General features: G+C 47.2%; 1 long non-coding RNA gene across 5 annotated transcripts in view; it reads right to left on the bottom strand.

Annotated features, from left to right (window-relative positions):
• LOC106503392 overlaps nt 852–24,924 on the bottom strand; it is a 28,031-nt gene continuing 3,958 nt past the window's right edge. For 2 of the 5 annotated variants that reach the window (XR_001919944.1, XR_001919945.1), the window contains exons 2-9: nt 18,776–18,867; nt 16,047–16,129; nt 15,787–15,871; nt 13,982–14,137; nt 13,317–13,650; nt 12,380–12,551; nt 9,325–10,277; nt 7,922–8,057 (exon numbers count right to left, since the gene is read on the bottom strand). This is a non-coding gene — a long non-coding RNA (uncharacterized LOC106503392). Of the gene's footprint in view, nt 889–7,921; nt 8,058–9,324; nt 10,278–12,379; nt 12,552–13,316; nt 13,651–13,981; nt 14,138–15,786; nt 15,872–16,046; nt 16,130–18,775; nt 18,868–22,569; nt 22,798–24,924 lie in introns of those variants that run through there. The other 3 variants (XR_001919943.1, XR_001919942.1, XR_001297066.2) reach the window with 3 other exon arrangements.

Here is a 24,924-nt window from a genome sequence, read left to right on the forward strand (position 1 = left end):
TTTTGCATCCATGCTCTGTCATGTCCAACTCTTTCCGACCCCATGGACTATAGCCCATCAGGTTCCTCTGTCCATGGAATTCTCCAAGCGAGAATACTGCAGTGCATTGCCATGTCCTCCCTCTGAGATCTTCTCGACCCAAGAACTGAACCTGTATCTCCTGTGTCTCCTGCATTGGCAGGCAGATTCTTTACCACTCAACATTCAGAAAACCAAGATCATGGCATCCGGTCCCATCACTTCATGGCAAATAGATGGGGAAACAGTGGAGATAGTGACAGACTTCATTTTCTTGGGCTCCAAGAAATTACTGCAGATGGTGACTGCAGCCATGAAATTAAAAGACGCTTGCTCCTTGAAAGAAAAGTTATGACAAACTTAGACAGCATATTAAAAAGCAGAGACATTACTTTGCCTACAAAGGTCCATCTAGTCAAAGCTATGGTTTTTTCAGTAGTCATGTATGGATGTGAGAGTTAGACCATAAAGAAAGCTGAGCACTGAAAAATTGATGCTTTTGAAACGTGGTGTTGGAGAAGGCTTTTGAGGGTCCCCTGGGCAGCAAAGAGATTAAACCAGACTATTTCCTAAAGGAAATCAGTCCTGAATATTCATTGGAAGGACTGATGCTGAAGCTGACGCTTCAATACTTTGGCCACCTAACCCAAAGAATGACTCTTTCCCTGGGGAAAGATTGAAGGTAGGAGGCGAATGGGGCAACAGAGAATGAGATAATTGGATGGTGTCACTTACTCAATGACCATTGAGTTTGAGCAAGCGCTGGGAGTTGGTGATGAACAGGGAAGCCTGGCGTGCTGTAGTCCATGGGATGGCAAAGAGCTGGACACAACTGAGCGACTGAACTGAACTGAGTCACCTGGAAAGCCCCTGAAAAAGAATATATATACATACATGTGTTAGTTTCTCAGTCATGTTCAACTTTTTGTGACCCCATGGACTACGGCCCACCAGGTCCCTCTGTCCATGGAATTCTCCGGGCAAGAATACTGGAGTGGGTTGCCATTCACTTATGTAAAACTGAATCACTTTGCTATACAGCAGAAATTAACACAACACCGTAAATCAACTGTAATAAAATGTTTTAAATATAAAATTATTCTAAGCAAAAAAATATTAAAGCAAAAAGAATGCAACTAGAACTAACGGTTTAAAATTATATGCACACACAAAGGGTTGAGGGGTGCGGTTTTAATGTAAAATTAATGCACTAAGCATCTCACTGCCCCATCAATAGAGGTAAAATATCATTTTTTGTTTGCTGAACTCAGCCAAGAATTGATCACCACTTCAGAAAATGACATCACAATGGCGGGCCCTCGGGTTATGTGACTCAGCCCCACAGTAGCAACTTGCGCTTGAAACAGAGGCGTCTGTGGCGAGTCCAGCTACCTCCTACCACTCTTCTACTTCAAGCGTAGCTGACCCTGAGGATTTGCACATCACTGATTTACCTTCCTATTTTTCCTTTTGCATTATACTCAAGGTGTTACATCTTTCTTTTTAAATTTTATGTGTAGTAGTTCATAGAACCTATGGCTTTCAAAGAAAATAAATAATGAAGATTAGTTTTCGACTGGGGCATAAAGACTACCCCACATTTAGTGGCTTCAGACAATCATATCTCGCTCACGACTCTGTGGGCTGGCACTTGGGCAGGACCCAGCTGGGACGGCTCCCCTTTGCTCCACAGCACACTGGCCGTTCTTCTGCCTTTTCTAAATCCAGCTTGTACATCTGGAAGTTCTCAGTTCACATACTGTTGAAATCTAGCTTGAAGGATTTTGGGCAGTACCTTGCTAGCACGTGAAATGAGCACAACTGTACAGCAGCTTCAACATGCTGTAGCACTGGGAAGCCTGGGGTCGCAGAGAGTCCAACAGGGCTTAGCGACTGCACACCACCACTGCTGGCAGAGTGCATGTTGCCTTTGAGACTAGTTGGCCCATTAGCCCGGGACTGGCTGGGTGTGATGGCCACGGGTCTGGCAGTTGGCTGGGACTGTAGCCCAAGCACCTCGCTCTCCTTCCAGCCTCTCCAGGTGGCTAGCTCAGGCTTCCTGACACGGGGACTTGGTTCCAAGATAGAGAAGGAAGATGCTCCAAAGGCTTTTGAAGCCTTGGCTCTGAAGCCACCCAGCATCAAGCCCCTGGCATTCTAAAGGTCGTGGTCAATCGCAAGAGTAGCCAGGATGACAGGGGTACAGTTACAGACACAGCCTCTTTTTGTTTTCTTTTCTGGCCACACCACACAGCACGTGGAATCTTCCCCGACCAGTGACCAAACCCTCACCCCCTGCACAGGGAGCTCAGAGTCTTAACCACTGGACCACCAGGGACGCTCCCAGACACAGCTTCTTGATGAGAGGCGCAACACCACCACATCACTGACGCAGAGCATTCATGGATGGAGGGAATCTGAGCTGTATTTTGTAACTTACCACAGAGAATTACAAAATATGTGTATAAAAGGGACCTCAGAGCTGTTACCATTGACAACCACTGCTGCAAACAGCACTTTCTCTAGTTCACCCCTCACCTGGGCCCCCCCAAAGGACGCACACCCTCTCTCGATTCCTCACGCAAACAAAGAAGAATTCTCTGTGTCCTTGGAAGAGTCGCACCTCCTCAGATGACGGCAATGATCTGCTAAGGCACAGGGAAACATCTGTCTGCAACAGTTAGCGTTCTGCACCGAGCCTTTCTTAAACCGTCAGAAAGACACAAAGTTCAACGGGGATTAGGTCATTACCTTTTCCTCGCTTTGTTTTTCTAGAAATAGATGAACCAAGCACTGTGAGCCTGTAGCGAATCTTCACATAAGGGGTCTTCGTTACTAGATAGCTGGAAAATTAATTTGATGAACTGACACATTGATTATGGGCTTCCCAGGTGGCACCAGTGGTAAGGAACCTGCCTGCCAATGCAGGAGGCCTAAGAGACGTGGGTTCAAACCCTGGGTCGGGAAGAAACCCTGGAGGAGGGCACGGCAGCCCACTCCAGTACTCTTGCCTGGAGAATCCCATGGACAGAGGAGCCTGGCGGGCTACAGTCCACAGGGTCACGAGGAGTCAGACACGACTGAAGCGACTGAGGACACACCACATATTCATTAAATAAAGGACTGTGATTGGGTTCCACTGGGTCTCATGCAGACTTGAGTGGCATCCCACACATCCTTTCCTGCACTAGGGACAGCCAGAGAGTGGCACCCCGGGCCTCAAAGAGCCTGGTCAATGAGCATGACCATGCATGACCCAGGGATGGGATCAACCGGTGTGGCCCGCGGAAGTTCGGGACATTGTGTGCCACGCTACGAACAGCTGCAGAACTTTGAACTCTTACAAAAGGACAGACTGTCCAGACCCAGGTTCTCCCAGCCTGGCCTTTGCTAACATACTTCCCTCCCACCCGTGGGTGAGGCACACACAGGCAGGATGAGCACGGACTACAGTGGAAACCAGCAGACGCTATGCTCGGAGGGCGTTAAGTCTCAATGCTTCCAATGACTCACACCCAGGTTGGGGGGGGGGGGGCTGGTACATCAGGGTATTCTCTCTTCATTCAGAAAAGTTCGTCTCCTGCTACTGTGACACCAACGGTCCTATCCGTCCACACGCACTCTCAGGGAACCTCTGCTCAAATGCCACTACCTCCAGACTGGTCCCAGAGAGGCCAAAGGACTTCACCCCCACACGCAGCCTGCAAAACACTGACCAGAGGCAAGTTCAGGATCCACAGTAAGCTCGCTGTTCCTGACAACACCTGCTGGCCAAGCAAGCATGCCAACCAAATGCAGACGTGGGGATAGTCTTCCTGAACACCACTGGGATGTCCCAGAAGACTACACCGTCCCATTTGGCTGAAATAGGGCACAACCTATCCCAGGAAATAAGTGTGCAAGCCCGCCAGGCAACAGACAACAGATATGCATTCTTGCCAGATTCCACATAAAAGGTGACATTCGAGTGACACTGGGCTCCCAGGTGTCACTAGTGGTAGAGAACCCACCTACCAATGCAGGAGACCCAGGGTCAGTCCCTGAGGCAGGAAGGTCCCTGGAGGAGGGCATGGTGACTCATACCAGCATTCCTGCATGGAGAATCCCATGGAAAAAGGAGTCTACGGGGCTACAGCCCATAGGGTCATAAAGAGTCAAACACGACTGAAGCAGCTTAGCACTCAGCACTCATGATCTGTAAAAAGCAGAAATGATGGCAGCATATAATTATATAAAAAGAAGTAGAGACCACCTATAGGAAAGCTATGACAAACCTAGACAGTGTATTAGAAAGCAGAGACGTTCCCTACAAAGTTCCCTATAGTCAAAGCTATGGTTTTTCCAGTAGTCATGTAAGGATGTGAGAGCTGGACAATAAACAAGGCTGAGCACCAAAGAACTGATGCTTCAAACTGTGGTATTGGAGAAGACTCTTGGGACTCCTTTGGACTACAAGGAGATCAAACCAGTCCATCCTAAAGGAAATCAACCCTGAATATTCATTGATGCTGAAGCTGAAGCTCCAATCCTTTGGCCACCTGAGGCAAAGAGCTGACTCATTGGAAAAGACCCTGATACTGGGAAAGACTGAAAGCAGGAGGAGAAGGGGATGACAGAGCATGAGATGGTTGGATGGCATCACCGACTCAATGGACATGAGTTTGAGCAAACTCCAGGAAGTAATGAAGGACAGGGAAGCCTGGCGTGCTGCAGTCCATGGGGTCGCCAAGAGTCAGACACAACTGAGCAAAACTGAGCAACAACGAGACCACCCCTCCCCCAAAAAAATAACACACTCCAAATCAAATCCTTGGATCTTACGTTGCAATTAACTTGGGGAACAATTAGGTTTCATTTCACCCTCCAAGAGCGGGGACCTCTATTAGGAAACCTGATCTCCATGCATCAGACTTGGCTGGTGACCAGCCTAGAGGCCTTCACCACGTCAGTGAGCTGAGTGTTGGGTGCTCCTAGCTGCCTCCTCCAAAGGGTTTCCTGCCCCTTTCCCAGAAGCCATGCCTCTGAGAACCAATGCCCCTCCCACGGGCAGTCCAAAACCAGAGGATTCAAGAGCCCTCCCTCCTGCCTCCAGATAAGACCAGCTCTGGGCGACCTGTGCTCACTGATGAGGGATGCTCCCCTAGGTGCTGAGCAGCACCACGCAGCTGCCCTCATGCTGTTAGCTTTCACGCATCACAGCCAGTGTGTTTACCATCCCACTTGACTGTGACTTCAATGGTAAGAGCACCCTAACATTTAATGTTTGCTGGATATTCCCTACAGCAGGAACCTTCCAGCTTTTGTTATACTGTTTTTGTTTTACAACAATCTAAAGAGCTTCCCTGGTGTCTCAGACAGTAAAGAATCTGTCCGGAATGTGGGAGACCCCGGTTCGATCCCAGGGTCAGGAAGATCCCCTGGAGAAGGAAATGGCAACCCACTGCAGTATCCTTGCCTGGGAAATCCCATGGACAGAGGAGCCTGGCAGGCTATAGTCCATGGGGTCGCAAAGAGTTGGACATGACTGAGCGACTCATACACACACACACACACACACACACACACACACATTGTAATCTAGTACATACATGCATGTGGGGGGGGTATATGTGTGTATTCATCTGAGACATACATTCACAATACAGTATTTACCTTTACTACTAATGTTGGCTTTGTTTTCTATTTCATTTTTTTAAATTATTCATTTACTATTTTATTTTTGGCTGCACTGGGTCTTTGTTGCTTTGCATTCCCTGATAGCTCAGTTGGTAAAGAATCCGCCTGCGATGCAGGAGACCTGAGTTCAATTCCTGGGTCAGGAAGATCCCCTGGAGAAGGGAAAGGCTACCTACTCCAGTATTCTTGCCGGGAGAATCCCATGGACAGAGGAGCCAGGTGGGCTAGAGAAAACAGAATAACAAAGAGTCTCACATGACTGAGCAACTAACATTTCATTTTCAGTCATGAACTTAGGCAGCAAATCTTAATATAACACATCAGCAGTTTTTGTGACTTTATCGTAATTAGTAGAAATCACAGATATTTTCTTGTGACATAAAAGTTGTTCCAAGTATTTCAAATAACACTTACGCTCATTACTATTCCAAAATTCTAGGAGCTGTTCAATTTAGTGGATCTTATTTAAAATATTAATAAAGTTGTTGCTTTAATAGAGTTACTGCTTCATCACATGCTTGGCTTTTAACATATTGTAGCTTTATTTCAATAGAAGGGGTTTCCTCTGTAAGCCTATGTATTTTAATGTATTGATTGACTTAAACACATTAGTCTGAGAAATGGACCACAGGGTTCACGAGACCACCAGATATGGACACCAAACTAGCCCACAGCACAGAAAAGATCTTTAATGAAGGCCTCTGCATGCCAGGCAGTCTGCAACACATTTCTTCTCATTTTCAATCACTTTGTTTTTTCATTTTTAAACTACAGGGCCGCAGTCTCAAATTACAAAAATAATTTAAGCTTATTTTAACAAGTGAAACAATGCAAGAAAAGATTATACAAAGGTGATTATACTCACCTCCTAAAGAAACCTACCACAGCCTTCTGTAAACAGGCTGATTTATTGCTTGCTTTTACCAAAATGGATTCATTCTACACACATTATTCTGTAATTTATATCTGCCACTTGGCAACTGACACTGTAACACAGATATTCCTACAAGTCTGTGGCTGTATATTTTTCTGGTTTCTTTATGCACATTTATATAAAATTCATGTGAATGAAATCATATCATGCACACTCTGGTTTTTTAGTGCAGACTTTTACTTTTTGTCTGCCTTCTCACCTCCCTAACTTGTATTAGTTATCACAAGATAACAAAGCAACTCAGAACTTAGCTTAGAACAATAATGAATGTTTATTATCTTAGAGATACTGCTGATCAGGAATTTGGGAGTGCTTAGCTGTGTGATTCTGGGCAGAGGGTCTCTCCTTGGAGGGCAGTCAAGAGGTCAGGTGGGGCTACCATCATCTGAAGGCTTGACTGGGGCTGGAAGCTCTGATTCCAAGATGGTGCCTCACGTGGCTGGCAGGTGGGTGTGGGCTGTTGGCAGGAGGCTTGTATTCCTCACCACATGAGGGTTCCTGGAGTGTCCTCACAGCAAGGCAGCTGGCTTCTCCCAGAGCAAAAACCGAGAGAGCATGGTGGGACCTGCAATGTCATTTATGAGCTAGCCTCAAAAAGGTCACCCTTCTTCGTTCTGTCATATCCTGCTGGTTACCCAGGCCAGCCCTATTCATGGTGGGTAGCAACTGCATAAACACATGAACCCCAGGAAGCAAGGTTTCCTGGACGCTGGCCGCCATAACCCTCGGTGACCGTCCTGCAAGGGACACCTCTCCCAGATAACCCATGCTAACAGCCTGGCGTGTTCCATGCTTATATGAACATAATCAAGTCACACTATACAAAAATCTACACAGACTACAATCGTCTTATGAGTTAGGTCTCATCGAAATTAAAATTTCAAATACTTTTAAATAATTAATGTAACTCTCTATAAAAATTCAGTGAATTTTAAAATAAATGTTAAAAATATTTAAAAATAAGTAAACTGAAACTCTAGTCCAAGCTCCTGTGGAGTTGTTGGAAGCGCTATTCACAATAACCAAGACACAGAAGCCATGTAAGTGTCCATCGACAGATGGATGGATAAAGAAGTCTGGTACATATATATACATACAACGGAACGTTACTCAGCCATAAAAAAAGAACAAAGTACTGCCACCAGCAACAGCACGGATGCAACCAGAGGCGGCCATACTAAGTGAAGTAAATCAGAAAGACGAATCGCGTAAGTCAGAAAGAGAAAGACGAATTCCACACCGCTTACATGTGGAATCCAAAGTGTGGCGCAAGCGAACCAACTAGGAAACAGAGGCGGACTCACAGACGTAGAGAACAGAGCCGTGGCTGCCCAGGCGCAGGGGGCGGGGGGCGGGGACGGGCCGGGAGTCCAGCAAATGCAGATGCGGATCGGAGGTCCTGCGGCCCAGTCTCCCGAGATAAGCCACACTGGAAACACACACGGAAAGGAATGCATATATGTGGGTACCTGAGTCACTGTGCTGTGCAGCAGAAATTAACACAACATTGTAAAGCAACTATACTTCAATTTAAAAAAAAAGGCAGAGCTGCTGGAATTCAGAGCCAAGACCACCAGACTCCAAAGCCCACGCTCTTCCCACGATGCTAAGCAACGGACATCACACTGTCTCGCCAGCCTCCTCTTGGTGCCAGCCCTCAGTCTCCTCAGAGAGGATGGTCACTCTCCTATTTCTTGTGGCAGTGAAAATTCAAGCCTTTTCTTCCAAGCCCTATGCTCTCTGCTCAAAGCCCCAAACACGGGATGCTCCCGACTCAGCCTTGCCAGGTAACTGAATCTCTATCTGCTTTGAACCTCAATCCATTCCTAACAGTTTTACAATTTGAAAAAAAATTTATGGTTTTATTCTTACAAGTGCAGAGAGAGGTAAAGAGTCCTCTAAAGGTACGTGTTTTCCACGGAGAAAATGAAATGCAGGAAGAGAAAGCAATTGAACAGAACGAGCTCCGCAGATCCTCCTCGTTATCTCCCCTGCTTTTAACCCTCTGCTCTGTTAGCAGGTCCGGAGTGCGCGGGGGTCCTTCCACGAGCCACTCTGGGACTAGCTTTCAACATACAGCAAATCCTCTACAGGCGAAAGAGCCCTATTCCAAGAGCACATTCGTAAGTCCAGTTTGTTCATAAGTCCAGCAAAGTTAGCCTAGGTATGCAACTAACAGAATGGGCTATAATATATAGTGCTACACTGTACTAGGTTATAATACTTTCCATGGCAACCCACTCCAGCACTCTTGCCGGGAAAATTCCATGGACAGAGGAGCTTGGTAAGCTACAGTCCATGGAATGGCAAAGAGTCACACACAGCTGAGCAGCTTCACTTCTCATGAATCGGGCTGCTTACCACACCAGTAACACACAAACAAACAAGGAAGCACAGAACTTGAGCATTTTTAATCTTATAACACAGTACCTTGAAAAGCACACTAGTAGCAGCTACATCACCGCAGCTTTTACGCTTGCTTCCGGACATTCTGGGTTTGAAATAAAGATACTGCACTACAGTAGTCTATACAGTACTGTACGGTAACGGATACAAAAGCACAGTCACTCGAAGAGGATGCACTCAAGTGACGATGTACACCAGACACGTGAACTAACTCATGTGACTGGACGTGCAAATGCACGTACGCATCTTTGAAAGTTCGCAACTTGAAGGTTGCTAAGTAGGGGACTTACTGTATGGTAATCAAATGCTCCCATACTTGCAGCAGGCACGCTGGGGATACAAAGATGATACAGGAAAAGTGTCTGTCCTCATGGAGCATGCAGTCTTTCCTGAAAGCTGGATACACGCATCGCAAGACTGAGAACACCGCCGATGTCGATAAAGAGCCACAGGGCAAGTGTAGACAAGGACAAGCAGGGAAGATCAGCTGCCAGTGGGCAGTGTTTCTGCTGGAGGTGAAGTAAGCGGTACTTCCCCTTGGATGGGAGCAGGTGCCCTGTGAAAAAGGACTCTGGTCACACCAGATTAAACTGCTGGGTTAAGCCAAGGCAAACAGCATTCTCCTAACAAGCTACAGAGCATTGTGAATCTCCAGAGAGGGGGAAATTATATGGAAGGTTTCTGCAACTGAGCTGGCCATGAAATCTTTCCTCCCTCCTCCCCAGGAAATATCTTATATTCCCCAGAACATGGTTTGGGAGTTGCTGAAACAGGGTAATCTAAGTTTTGTTCTGACCTCAGCAATGTGAAACATGCGGCCAACAAAGGCAGCATCTTTCCTTTTCTCCTTAAGCCAGTAACAAGATACGAGGGTTTTGGGGGTGGGTTTTTTTGTTTGTTTTGCCAGAATTTTTTATTTATTTACATTAAAAAAGAAAAAAATATATATATATATAAAACCACCAACAAAGGTTTCACTCTCCTTTGTGTTAATAGACTTCAGACTCAGCTTTTACCTTGCTGGAGGGAGAACTTAATTACTTACAGGTTTTTCTAGAAGAGTCCTCAGTTCAACCCTACCACAGTTTACACTGCAGCCCACATTACAGAACTCCACTGGCATTCGGCTCCTCCGTGTCCCTCTTTAGAGTGGTAACGCTGTGCTTCCAACGATATACACAGAAAAGTTTAGGAAATACCAGCTGCTCCAGACGGCAGGGATCAGAGAATGAGCCCCTCTGCCCTGAAATTTACACAAAGCATTTTAGCCCCTGCCCACCTGGGAAGGGTGGCAGGAGGGGAGATTTCCTGGCACTCAAACCAGTTGTATGCGTCCCCTCTCGGCTATTAGTGGCCAAAAGGCCAGCGCTTGTCACTGAATTCCTCTGGAAAATGGGGGCCTCTGGAAGGGGCCCTGGGGTGTGAAAGAAAGTGTGGAAGAGCAGGCTGATTCTCACTCCCATAAGGAAAACGTCAGGAAAGAAGCACATTTCTTTCCAAATTGCTTATAAATGGTTAGCCAACAAATTCCGGCTTGTTCATGGTTTATAAGTGAGCCCGCCAAGTCCAGAAATGACAGGCTTCTCCAGGGAACCTTTCCCCACGCACAAATAATTGGTACCTGAAGCCCGCCGCCCACTTGAGAGGCTGGCTCTGCAACCGCGCATGCGCGGCCTAAAGGCCAGTGGCGCCAAGGCTGATGCTTCTGATGGGCTTAGGTAGGATGAGACCCGGCGCCCCCCCCCTTGCTCCGTCCCTCAGGGCAAAGAGGCTCTCGCCTCCCAACCAGAGCCCCATGAAGGCCAGACTGTGCCCTCAGAATGGACAACGGTCTTTCCCTTCCCTGGATGGACCTCAAAACCAGCGTTTCTAAAACATTCTAGAAATGGCGACACCTCCCCCGCAGTAAAAACACTTTTATGGATGACTAATCAGCAATAAAGCTGCAGATGACCTGTCTGCAAAATCTTCAGTGCCTGGAGATCTAAATTACTCTCATCTTTCTCCCCCCAAAATTAGGTATAATATAATTTCAAGCAATGCAAGAGCAATTTCTCCCTTCATTGGATATCAAGCTCAAGATGTTACAGAAAAAAGAAATAGCTTTTACCGCTGATATGAGAAATTTAAAAGAGAGACAAGTGTGAGCAAACAAAAGCTGTCACATCAAATACTGTGGGGGGAAAAAAATTCTAGAAAAAATGCCAGAAATGCTCAAGTCTAAATAAAGTCATTTATTTGTTATTTTAACCCCTTCACCGTCAGAGTTGCTGGCAGGCTAGTTAATTCTCCGCAGGTGGGACTGACTGGAGACAGCTCTCTTGTGCTTATAAAAAAAAAAAAATCATTGTATTGTGGCATGTTTCTCTGAGTTCTCTGAAATTGTGAAGGGTTTCCAAACAGAAACAGGATGGCACTGTTGCTCCTCTGTGCTATCATTTCTTCAGAGAATTCAGTCTCCTCCAGTTCCCACCACGTTAAGCAAAGAATCCAGACCATGAGGTCTCAAAGGGCAGCAGCCACACATGCTGCATGCTTCTGGTAGACGGCAGGTATTTGGTAGAATGTGATGGCAATTATTTCTCAAATTTTGTATTCTAAACGGGCAACTCAACTATAAGACGCTTTCTGTATGGGGGGGGGGGGCGGGGACTCGATGAAGTCCCCCCACCCAGAAGGAAAAGTGGAGAGAACACAGACCAGATAGACCTGGGGTCCATCCCTTGCTTCTTTCTGGCCACGTTCATAAGCCTATATCCTCATTCTAGATGATGGGCTTTCGTTCAAATTGAAAAAGATAAAGTTGAAAGAATACTGCTACTGAAACTCTGTGGACATACAGTATTTCCAATTAACTGGGGACTCCCTCTGTGCACTACAGTGGACCCGGGGAGGAGTAAGTCATAGCTGCCATCCTCAAAAAATCTACCCCACTTGAAAAAGAAAAATATATATATAATGTTATATTTAAAACGATGTAAAAAAAATTAAGATATTCACATTTAAAAATCTACCTTCCTCCACGTCCTACTCACTCCCCTGCCCAACATGGTAAAGTTTCTGTCTCCAGTAAATTCCTCTGGCACTGGTTTCCAGGACCCCCAAATGAGAGGACCCCCCAACCGAGAGACACAGACCCAGCTCCGGCTATGGCCAGACCTAGCCCCTGAGCGCAGCACACAAAACCCCCCAAAGTCACCAGGTCCCCCCACCTCTGCAGCCCTGCCCCCTGAGGCCTCCCCTTCACCAAACACCATCCTGGTTTCCCACCCTTGCAGCCCACGCCCACCCCACAGTCCAGGGCTCACTCCTGACCACGGTGCCCTCTGCTAGTGACATAAATACCTTGCGGGCAGGAACCCAGCTACTCTGCCTTGGAAGCCCCAGGGCCTCATACTGGGCGTGAGGCAGGGCAGATCCTCAAAATGGGGCTGAGTTTATCCATCGAAGGCATTTAACAGGTGATATTAGCTTTCAAGGAGCTCTCCCGGTGGCTCTGAGGTAAAGAATGTGTCTGCTGTGAAAGAGAGGGCGGGTTCAATCCCTGGTTCAGGAAGATCTCCTGGACGAGGGCATGGCAACCCACTCCAGAATTCTTGCCTAGAGAATTCTGTGGACAGAGGAGCCTGGTGGGCTCACAAAGAATCAGACAGGACTGAGTGACTGGAGCATGCAGGCACATTAGCTTTCGAAGTGAACCTGGATTAATGTGGTGCTATTGACGCTTTTGAACTGTGGTGTTGGAGAGTCTCTTGGACGGCAAGGAGATCAAACTAGCCTATCCTAAAGGAAATCAGTCCTGAATATTCACTGGAAGGACTGATGAAGCTGAAACTCCAATACTTTGGCCACCTGATTTGAAGAACTGACTCACTTGAAAAGACCCTGATGCTGGGGAAGATTGAAGGCGGGAGGTGAAGGGGAGGACAAAGGATGAGATGGTTGGATGGCATCACCAACTAGATGGACATGTGTTTGAGTAAGCTCCAGGAGTTGGTGATGGACAGGGAAGCCTGGCATGCTGCAGCCCATGGGGTCTCAAAGAGTCGGACACGACTGAGTGACTGAACTGAACTGATGATTTTCAAACTTATTCACAAACATGGAGAGCGCACAGTGCCCCTAGGGCACCCCTCCTCGCACCCCCCCTTCCCCACGCAAGAAAAAGACAGACTCCTTGGGCACATGTGACCATTTCTCCATACTTCCAACCCACCCCATCCCCCACCTCCGTCCCATCGTGCTGTGCCTTTATTCAAGGACTTTCTAAGCTGTTCCTTACCTCCTGCAGAGGTTCCTCCGGGGTCCCAAGGGCCTTGTGATGACCGCTTGCTTCTCCAACATGCTCGGTCTTGAGATTCCTAGGCATCGAAAAGGAGCCCGGAGGAGGGGCCCTCCTGTGCGCGATGGGGCCGTCCTGTGCGCGATGGGACCCTCCTGTGCGCGATGGGACCCTCCTGTGCGCGATGGGACCCTCCTGTGCTTGGTCAAGGACCCTCCTGTGCGCGGAAGGACTCGGGGGAAGCGAGGGCAGCGCGGCCACGTGCTCGCCGCGCACACATTCTGCTGTGGGTTTCTGCGTAGGAGGTCGAACGAGGCACGCGCTCTCTGAAAGTCTAGAATTTGTGGTTTGTGTTATCTCACAACTTCATATTTGGAAGAGGTATTTTAATTTCTTATGAGTTGTGAATAATTATGTAATTCTGCCACCTTCTTAAAGCTAAGACGTTTCAAACTGACTCCTGTCCTCCGGGGCTGACAGCCTCAAGGGAACTTGGCTTTTTTCCCTTGGGTTCTGAGCAAGTGTGTGCCAAACAAATTCTTTAGTCCGTTAAAACAACGGTTCATGATGGAGAGCCATCCTACACACAGGAGTAAAGTCCCTCTTCCCTCTCAAAATTAATCCTCAGAAATCACCACTGAGCAGCAAACACGGCTTGCACTCACCGCGGAGGCCGCTTTCCGAATTGTTTCCCATCTACTGCAGTCTTTGGAGGCGCTGAGTTTCTCAGCGTTCTGTTTCCCCCTTGTTTGTAAATTAGCCATGCGATCTTCGAAATTTGCCTGTGGGTCTTCTTGGTTTTTCTGCAGCTGTTAAAGAACCTAGGGAAAGGTGAAATAAGATTGCATTAGCAGATACCACTGTGACGGTCTCCGTGGTCCACCGATGTATTTTTTAATCAGTACCTAAATGGCACTTCTCTGTCGAATACCTCCTATTCTAGACTCATCTCTGTCAATCACTCGGTCCCTTGACCATCAATAGTTTGAGCATCTACACCACCCCACACTTTGTTCTGAGCACTGGAAAGGCAGAGCCAGCAGGCAGATGAAGTCAGGCACCCCGAAAGACCATGTGAAGATTCTACTGCAGTATCACCCATAGCTGACTTCCAGACACTCACACCAGAAGGGGAACACTTCATTAAAAACAGACAAGGGATTGTTAGTCGTTAGGATGCGCTTATCTTTTTTCCCCCAGGGCTTAAGTTTTTTTTTTCTCTCGTATGTATTTCATATTCCTAGCTGGAGGAATATCAAAAGAATCTGAATATCACCATCTGGAAGTTATGCCATGGACTCCAGTGGGCAGGATGAGAGCTGAGCTTCCCTTCTTCCTCTAAAAGTGTATTTCTTCTGCTGCGAAATGAGCACAAACATATCTAATTCCCTAATGAGACCAAGCCAGAGCCTAAAAGTCACAGAGGCATCACCTCCCACCCCTCACCGCCCCCCCCCCAGGTTCTTGGGACCCTTCCAGTGTGGAGGGATTGTTGGAGGGGGGGTGGCGTTACTTTGAGGACATTTGATCATCAGTGACTTCACTGAGGAGCTTCCCAGGTGGCACTAGTGGTAAAGAACCCACCTGCCAATGAAGGAGAGGTAAACATCCCTGGGTTGGAACAAGATCCCCTGGAGGAGGGCAGGGCAACCCACTCCAGTATTCTTGCCTGGAGAATCCCATGGACAGAGGGGCCCGGAGGGCTGCAGTCCACAAGGTCGCAGAGAGTCAGACACGACTGACGAGACTTAGCACAGATGCACGTATGAATTCACTTAACCACTAAATCGGATGTACTGAAATACACAGACGTCAGAAACGCAGTACCCCTGCAAACAGTCTGTCGGTCCGTCCCAGCGACTGTGTAAGGAAGTCCCAGGGAGCCATTCTGGTCTCAACAGCATGCAACCGGCAATCAGTATTTCGCTGTCACCAACAATCGGCTTGCAGTGTGGATTCCATCCCTGAGTCGGGAAGATCCCCTGCAGAAGGGAATGGCTACCCACTCCAGCACTCTTGCCTGGAGAATTCCAGGGAGAGAGGAGCCTGGCGGGCTACAGTCCATGGGGTCTCAAAGAGTCAGACACCACCGAGCGACTTTCACTTTCAAATGTCACTGCCCTTGACTAGTATTCCCCAAATCAGTGTTTAACTTGCTCCCTTTGAAACTACTGGTATTCTTGAGAAATGGAGGATTGTTCTCTGCAAATGTTCACTTTTTCTATCTCTCTTAATAACACTTGCACATTGATAAGTCTCTACCTGTCCATCCAGAAGTGTTTCTATTATCTCTTGACTTGGTTTTCTCAAGCTCCTGAGAAAGACTCTCTCAACACTTGGCAGGTGAGAGAGCATGATAACCCTAGAGTGCTTTTAGTTAAAGTGGTGTTTTTAACTCTCCCCTATCAAGCGCTAACTCACAGTTCTTATGTCTGTAGGGTCTGTATTTATACCGTTAGTTCTTCCTTACATGTTCACAGGACAGATCCAGTCTGAAGACATCCTCTGATCATCATGGGTGAGTGTTTCCGACTTCCATGGTTATAGCTGGCTCCCTGTCAACAGAAGTGTATTTCAAGCAGACGTTCAAAACACTTACCATTGTGACATCTGCCCAGTAGTCCTAATTTAGGCCCATTCGTAGTTACTGTTACAGACTTGGTAACATAATAAGCTGCCGTTGAAAACAAAGACTCCCCAGATTCCTCTTTAATACTGAGAAGCACGCACACTCTTGAAGTCTGGCGTCTGGTGTGAATCCCTGCTCAATGGTGGATGAGACATTTAGCCTCATGGAGCTCCAGTTTCCTCGGCTGTAAGATGGACATAATAAGAGGCCCCGTCTCACCAGATGGACCAGAAATTGATGAGTCAACACAGGCAGAGCCCTCAGAAGAGTGTCAGGCCCAACCATTAAGTCAGCTCTCATTAAATCCCTTTAGCCTCAAGACAAAGTAACTGAAGACACCTCCGGTACAGACAGTAGGAGCTGCAGAAGAATTTAATCTGACACTCTCTTTGAGGGAAAAAAATATGAAACACTTTTGATACATCGTATAAAAATGTAGCACATAATCCTGCGTCAGAGCTTCCATCAAAAATGTTGTCTTTTCAGGACCTACCGCAGCACAGAGGGAATGCGGCTCAGTGCTGTGTAATAACCTATATGGGGAAAGAATCTGAAAAAGAGCGGATGTAAGTATAACTGAATCACTGTGCTCCGCACTTGGCACTAACACAACATTGTAAACCAACTATACTCCAATACAAAGTAAATGTCATTTTTTTTTAAAGTGTCTCTTCATACACAAGATTCACGTTTACAGTCTGGCCACACACACAAACTGGCATTCAGTATTAGCCAGATGAAATCAAACAACTGCTCATTAACAGTGGTTTACACAAACTGGTTTACATTTGTGGATCCAATCCTCTACCTTTTTTTTTTTTTTTTTTTTTACCATATTTATCTCAAATATGTCATCAGAAAGGTTTTTAGTGGACAGATTTGAACCTAAGATATAGCTTGAGAGTAAATCAATTGTATATATTGTGTGCATTTCCTAAAATATGAGGTATGTAAGATATTTTAACACTGGGCCTATTCTATTGTCCACAGACAAAGACCCTCGACATTTACAATATTATCTTGCACAGTTATCTGGGATGAACTCGGGAGGGAACATAAACAAACAACAATGAAAATTCTGACCCAGAATGTGAGAAGTTAGAAGGGCCTTTTTGTGGCAAAGCAATTTATGGTGTGAGCTGGCTTTCTGTAATCTCCAGCACAAAGATGACCCCAAGGTAGGAAACGCTCTTGTGAAAAATGGCGCACTCAGCGAAATAGATGTACAGAAGGCAGGACTGGAGAAAACATGTTACCACTTCTATCAGACATCCAATTGTTTTATCTCCCTCCGGCACTTATGGAGAAGTAACTATTTCAGAAAGCAATTGCCTCTTTTTCAGCTAGGATGTGGTATTATTATACTCAGTGGCATCTGTCTCCCACCCGGCTTCTAAAGGGGAATGGCAGGGCATTGCAACTAACCTGGGTGACATGAGCTAGTCTCCACACAACAGAAGGGAAAGGCAGTTCTACAAGGCCCCAAGGCTGTCCAAGGCCCAGGGCTCGGGGGCAGATCTGCTCTGTGGCCCACGTTCCTCCCTTCCACCCAGCTCGTGACTCCCTCTGCCAGGGACTAGCTGGCACCAGAACCACTTGCCAGGTGCGTCTGGGGCACTGGCTCCGGGGCCCCAGCTGCCCCCTTCTACCCGGAGGAAGAGGAAGGAAGCCCTGCCCCCACCTTCCGCAGGGGCACAAGGAGCACAGCTCTGAGCCCCCACCTCCCAAGCCTCTCCTAAACAGCCCCCTGCTCTTCTGCAGCTGACAGAGAGGCAGGTGCCTAAACGCAAGAACTCTCAGTTTCCGTGGTGGTGTTTATGGTCATTTCCAAGCAGATATAGAGCTGATGCCAGCCCTGCTGTTATTATCTGGCAGCCCACAAAATGAATATGAAATGCATAAAGTGACCGGATACACTAAATGTGTAGACAGACACACACGACACAGAACCCAGTAACTTCCACGGGCAACCAATTTTAAAATCTCTAGGACTCGGATATGGAAAATGTACATAATTATATTAACTGATTATAGCTAGTACTCTTGATGTGCCATTTGGAAAAATAGATATATCACTCATAAGACAAATAGGGCTTCCCTGGGGCTCAGACCATAAAGAATCTGCCTGCAACGGAGGATCCCTGGGTCGGGAAGATCCCCCGGAGAAAGGAATGGCAACCCATTCCAGGATTCTTGCCTGGAGAATTCCACGGGCAGAGGAGCCTGGTGGGCAACAGTCCGTGGGGTCGCAAAGAGTCGGACACAGCTGAGCGACTAACACACATAAGACAAATACACGGTCACCTTCATTCCCCTAGTTTTGTTTTTGGGAAATACTGCTTTCTCCTTAATGATTGATTATAAACATGATCACACACGATTACCCACTGTGCTGGGTCGGGCATCACACTGAGTTCGTCTGGGTCACAGAACTTACATAGCACAGCTCAAGGGTGAAGACCTTAGCCAGGCCTGAGGCAGTCAGCTTCTGGGGGCCAGGCTTCCAGTTCCCAGGTGATACCCATATTCTCTCTCTCTCTTTTTCTTTTTTTTAATTGCACTGATTTTTTTTAAAGATTTTTGATGTGGACCATTTTAAAAGTCTTTCTTGAATTTTTTATAATATTGCTTCTGTTTTATGTTTTGGCTTCTTGGCCTCCAGGCACGTGGGATCTGAGCTTCCTGACCCAGGACAGAACCCACACCCGCTGCACTGAAGGCGAAGCTCCACCCAGTCCCTGGACCACCAGGGAAGTCCCTGTATTCTCTCTCATTCAACATCTTTCTCCTTAAAAGTTCCAACAGCTTCGCCACATATTATTTAACTCACCTTCTCCACAATGCTGAAGAGCAGAAACGAGTTGATACTTTTCACGTAAGGATGGTGCTCTACCCTGTCCATCCTGATCTATCGGGAACCACCTGAAATATGAATGTATATTACAGATTAGCAATAGATTGACATAATATAGTTAACTTAAAAATGATTTCAAACCCTAGAGGAACTACTTCCCATCCTCAGTAGATCCAATAATTGGTTGAAGTTTATTATTGGTCAATACAAGCCTTGGACTCTGGGAGAAAGAACAATAAGTATAGATTCCGCTTTTGTCCTCAGAAATCCCAGCTGGGTTGAAAAATAAGCTGCATATTCTAGAAAGTTCTGTCTTTTGTGAAGACAGATCCAGCATGAGAAGCTCCCTCATTAAAAAGGGAAGGAGGAAGATGACACTATTTTTTAGGGGATTAAAAACTACTTGACGGGCTTCCCCTGTGGCTCAGCAGTAAAGAGCCATCCTGCAACGCAGCAGCCACAGAAGACTCAGGTTCAGTCCCTGGGTGGGGAAGATCTCCCGGAGGAGGACACGGCAACCCACTGCAGTATTCTTGCCTGGAGCACTCCATGGACAGAGGAGCCTGGCCGGCTACAGTTCATAGAGTTGCAAAGAGCTGGACCTGACTGAAGCAACTGAGCACGCACGCACACACACAAACTGCGTGGGAAGCGTAGGGTGGGTGGGAGGGGACCTTTTCTCACGGCCCAAGAAAAGGCTAGAGCCACTTAGGACACTCAGCGACCTCATTTGCTCCCAGGAATAAACAGAACCTTCACTGAGCCAAAGAGCAGATGCAACTTTGCATGAAGCTCGTAGCTAATATTTCTTGTGCTTTATTGTTTTTAACATGCTGTAAAATGGCTTTTGCCTTTTAAAAATTTTTTCACAAATTACACTACTTCACAGCATTGCAAATCAATTATATTTCGATAAATTTTTTTTTAAGTGCACTGCTTTAAGCCCATTGGGGTAGACATTTCTCCTTTTCTTTAGGTGGGCAGCATTTTAAAAATCATTTTAAAATCAATGTCTGATTTCTCCAACGTCAAAGCTGCTACCCTGGGTATCTGTCTTTGAGCGTGATGAGCCTCGTGCTGAATACTGATTTGAAGTGTGGTTCACCGTGCAGACTTAAATTCTCCTTCCCACAACTTTATCTGAGAAGCCTGACAATGGTGACAATCACAGGACTAGTTTTATTGGGTAAAACTATTCTATCTGCAATTTACTCTGACAGGCTCCACGATTTTTAAGTGCAATTAAACCCTGAGAATTTGCCCAGAAAAAAAAAAATAAAACTTCTACCGCATAAAAAAAAAATTTAAGAGAAAAACAGTCGAATTGAACAACTAATTACTAACCAGTTGCTCTTTTAAAAAAGAGAAAAAGGAAAGGAAAAACATTCAGCTGAGCCCACGAATCAACTTCATTGTAGAGGCCGGGAGCTCTCTGGGACTGAGAAGGAGTCACAGGCAAGCTGACCAGCTGCTTCGGCCACTACTGCCAGCTTCAGAGTAGAAGGCTCTGTCACACTCCAGGAGGGGAAAAAAATTAGGAAACGTGCAGTAAAGCACCTTCAAAAACTGTGATCACTTGATTCCCAAGTGTTAGCAAGCTCATATCACAGCACGCTCAGACCAGCTGGCTCCAGAACAAGTGAGCACCTTGGTTCCCACTGCCAGCCTCACATTACCGCCTCCTTCCTCATCCCAGAAGCGGTACCCAAAGGTGCAGCGCAAGCCAGCCAGCCGGAGCTACTGCGATAGTCGGGCACATTCATCAGTATGACTGATCCCACTGTTGTCCCTACCAGCTCTTGGCATTCCGCACTGGAAATCTTTATCCAGCAGGAAGTTTAACCGGACGTGGAAATAAGCTATCCAGGTGACATCTGGGAAATGAGATTTTTCTTTTAAGAGATGTCCAATTATAACTAACGTTGCGGAACATTTTACAGAAAACGTGAACTTAATTCAATAGAACATCTTCAACGAGACGACCTCAGCCTTCATAATTCTTGTCATCTGGAGCACGTAATTCAAGGGCTGCAGACAAGCGCAGGAGAGGCCAGCCCCTGCCACCCGAATCTGGCCCTCACCACTACTGTCCCACCTTCTCCCCCAGCCCCCAAAGGGTGTACTGTGCCCTAGTCAGCATTGTAGTGGTCTCCCCTCCTCCTGGAATGCCCCATGCTTAGCACTGAATATTCCTTCCGTGTGGCCCCACGACCTCTACCACCGCTAACACTCAAATGACCTTCCCTGACCTTCCCCACCCAGCCCCGAACTCTCTGGGAGCCGGGACCACCTCACACACTCACAGCACCTCACAGGGTGCCTTGGCAGGCGGCAGGGCTCCTGGAGATGTCTGCTGAAGGTTCTCTTCCTTCTGAGCCACTGAAACAGCAGGTGTTAAAAGGCCCCCTGGGTCACATGCTGCTGCTGAAGAGTCACCCTCTGCAGACTGCAAGCCCCAGGACGGCAGAAACTGTGCCCCTCCACTGACCATTTCCTCCTGCGCCTGGGCCATTAGACGCTCTATAAAGGTTCACTAAATAGGTGAGTTAAAGACAACACACAGAGATGCTGAGCTTAAGCCAACAAGGCCCATGAATCAGAGTCTGGAAACATCCTCCACATCAAATGTTGGGAGGTGGTCCACTGGGTGCTTCTCTTCTGGGTTGTTGTTGCTCAGTTCAGTCGCTCAGTTGTGTCCAACTCTTTGCGACCCTACGGACTGCAGCACGCCAGGCTTCCCGGTCCACCACTCTCTCCCAGACTTTGCTCAAACGCGTGTCCATTGAGTCGATGATACCATCCAATCATCTCATCCTTTGTCCTTCTCCTCCTGCCCCCAATCTTGCCCAGCATCAGGGTCTTTTCCAGTGAGTTGGCTCTTCACATCAAGTGGCCAAAGTATTGGAGCTTCAGCATCTGTCCTTCTAGTGAGTACCTTCTCTTTTGTGAATACCTATTAAAGTCTGCAGCTGCAATCCAGGATAGACTTATGCGGGCCAAGACAGTCACTCAGTCGTATCTGACTCTGAGGGACTGTAGCCCACCAGGCTCCTCTGTCTGTGGAACTTTCCAGGCAAAAATACTGGAGCGTGTTGCCATTTCCTTCTCCAGGGGATCTTCCCAGCCCAGGGATGGAACCAGGGTCTCTCACATCTTGCACTGGCAGGCAGGTTCTTTACCACTAGCACCACTTGGGAAACCATGCAGATCAAGCTGTAGGGAGAGAGATCACCCCATTGGCTTGCAGCCTGGTGGAGGATGGAGGCCTGGTGATGGAGTGGGGTCCCCGGAGACCCCACCATCCCTTCTCGGGCCATCTGTTCCCTCTCCCTGGACCGTCCTGTTCATGCATCTTCCCACAGCATCCCTTGTCTTGATCAATGCCAACTAATCCCATGACCCTCAGCTCAGGCACCAGCTCTCCAAGGATGTGTCCCCTCCTTGCTCAGCCTGGATGATGGGTCCCCCAAAATTGTCCCGTTTGATGCATCTGACCCAGTGCCTCTGCCCTGTAACCAGTGCTCTGAGGCTGTCACCAGGCCTTGGGCCAGGAAGAGGCAGAGATGATTTCTTCTTGACCCTGACAGCAGTGACCTCGCCCCCCTGCCTCAGGCAGTTTCTGGATTTGCTGCTCCCGGTCCTCTGACCCTCTGACCTTCTGTATAACCTGGCTCTCTCTTCTCCTGTCTACACCTTCACCTGCTTCCCCAGGTCTTAACTGTGCAAAATGAAAGAGATGCTTCACAGGAATAAAGAGCTGGACACAATACCTTGAGATCATCAGTCGAAACGGTGCCGACGTGAGAAATACGAAGAAGTTTAGATTAGAAGATTGCCGTGGGGCAGGCACAGCCCCTGCTCCTCCGGAGGTGCTTATCAGCCAGGTTTTAAAGCTTTCCGTGGTCGGTGCCTCCAAGCAGCATGTGCTTAAATATACACGGATGCTCACTCAGTCGTGTCTGACTCCTTGCGACCCCATGAACTGCAGCATGCCAGACCTGTGGGTGAGAGATCAGGCAGGATGCCACCACTTCAACCACCTTTCTCAAGTCCATCTTGTTTCTCTGGAAAGTTCCAGGACACACCAGGAGAGCGCCTGTCAGCTGATGCTTCCCGTCCGCTCCCTCCCCACCCTTTCAAACCCAGGGAATGCGGGCCCCCTAACTCTCTTCTTCTTTCATGAGTGTAAGCAGACATCTCCAGGCCCTCCAGGTCCTAAAGCCAGGCCCTCTGGAATGCACACAGAACCCCAATAACCCCCTAAAAGCCACATCACTAAGACAGGACCATTTTTGCTTTGAGCTACTGAATGGATTCCTGAAGCGTTGCCTGCAAAACTGAACACCAGCCTGGTAGATCGGTCCTCTCCAGGGTTTTCACTTTTCCTGCACGTGTTCCTCTACGTCAAACACTTGTGTCCAACACGACATAAAATCGAATGCAGATTTCTGACATTTCCAAGAGGGCGCACAGTCTGTGTGCATTTATTAATAATTGGCCCTTAAGGGTCTAAAAGTATGCAATCAAATTCACAAACAACTGGTGACTTTTCTTACGAAACAAAAATGTCACCGTTAAAATATACATCCCAGTCCCATTTGAATCGGAATGGTGGCTATTTCTGTGCAAAGTATGTGTATCTCTTGAAACAGCTGATGTTTATTAGAACTTAATATAGGTCACGCCGGCTTACTGAGTCAAAACTGGACAGGATAGTAGGGGTTATGTAACCAAGCCTGCAGGAGGTCCGTCCACATGCTGGTGGCCAATTTCCATCATTTTAAGGACCTCTTAGTACCTTAGGTTCTATTAGTCATGTACAGTTTATTTTCGTTAGAAAGGTCAGAGGCAAATGAAGTCACTTGCTGCTTTTCTCAGCCTCGGAGACTTTCCCGGCAGGGGGAGGAATGAGATGTGGCCATCAGAGGTCACCTGCTGTCCCTGGCGCTTCGTCCAGCCAGGAGGATGCCTCCAGCTCCCACTCCCCCACCTATAGCAGGACACTCAGAACTGGGCCTCCGAAATGTGCGAACGAGCTCTTCTCATATGCTAAGCGTGGTCTTTAGTCCCTACGTTACTGTGAATTCTCTCAAAATATATAAGCATTCTCTAAACAGAGACTAATGAATGCTACAGTTAAAACTGACCCACGCGAAAGGATCTTGAAGGATCCTCGAATCAGCGCCTTTCTTATTTAAGGAAAAGAGGCAGAGTTTTGTAATCCAGGACCACAGTCCCCCACATGTGAGCCCCAAACTCCAGAAAAACCTGAAAATCAAACATTGTTTCCAAAATTTAGCACACAATCCTGACGTGAGGTTATTTATAGTCTCAATTTTTTTTATGCCTCTGAAAGTGAAGATGCATATGTTTACTGTGAAAATGCCCACAGGTTTAATAAGGGAACACTCCCAGGCTACAGGATTCTATAAGACAGTCTCTACACTGTACCTTCCTTTTAAAATGTGAGGAAAAAAAAAAATCTAAGCTCTGGAAAACAACAAGTCCCAAAGGTTGTGTGGACCAGTAAAGTCAAAATTGAATGCAAGGGGCCTGGTGGTTGATCAGGACAAAGATGCCCCGAAATTACTGAGAATAAGAAGGGGGATATTTAGGACTGAAACAGACCTGGCCTTGACCCCCAGCTGTCCTTAACAAACCCCCAACACAGGGCACCCATTCACCCATCACCAGCCCCAAATCCCAATATTAACTCTGTGTTGAATCATTAAGTCTCAAGGAGGAACTTTTGCCTTGTTTTGTTTCTCTCTTTCTCCGTCCCCTTGAAGGACACCAGGTGAACCCATTTAAAATGAACCTGAGCCTACATATTTTCTTAAACGACTGAATTAGAACAAAATCATAACCCTGAAACTGTTCTCCAAAACATAATGTGAGCAGGATATGCATTTCATCCAGTCTAAGGCCCCAGACAAAGAGACACGGGAGAAGGAGGTGAGGGGTTTCACGGATGGCAAAGACTTGAACCACCCAGCCATTTGTTGAAACTTCCTCTCAGGGAGAAAAAGAAGCTTTTCAAAGTTTTTTAAACCGCTTGCAAAGACTGCCACATGTGCATTTTAACCTGGCGGTCCTCCAGTCCAGCTCTGTGTCTTGTATACCTG

This window comes from Capra hircus, chromosome 21 (genome assembly GCF_001704415.2).
Source record: "Capra hircus breed San Clemente chromosome 21, ASM170441v1, whole genome shotgun sequence".
Classification (NCBI taxonomy): Eukaryota; Metazoa; Chordata; class Mammalia; order Artiodactyla; family Bovidae; genus Capra; species Capra hircus.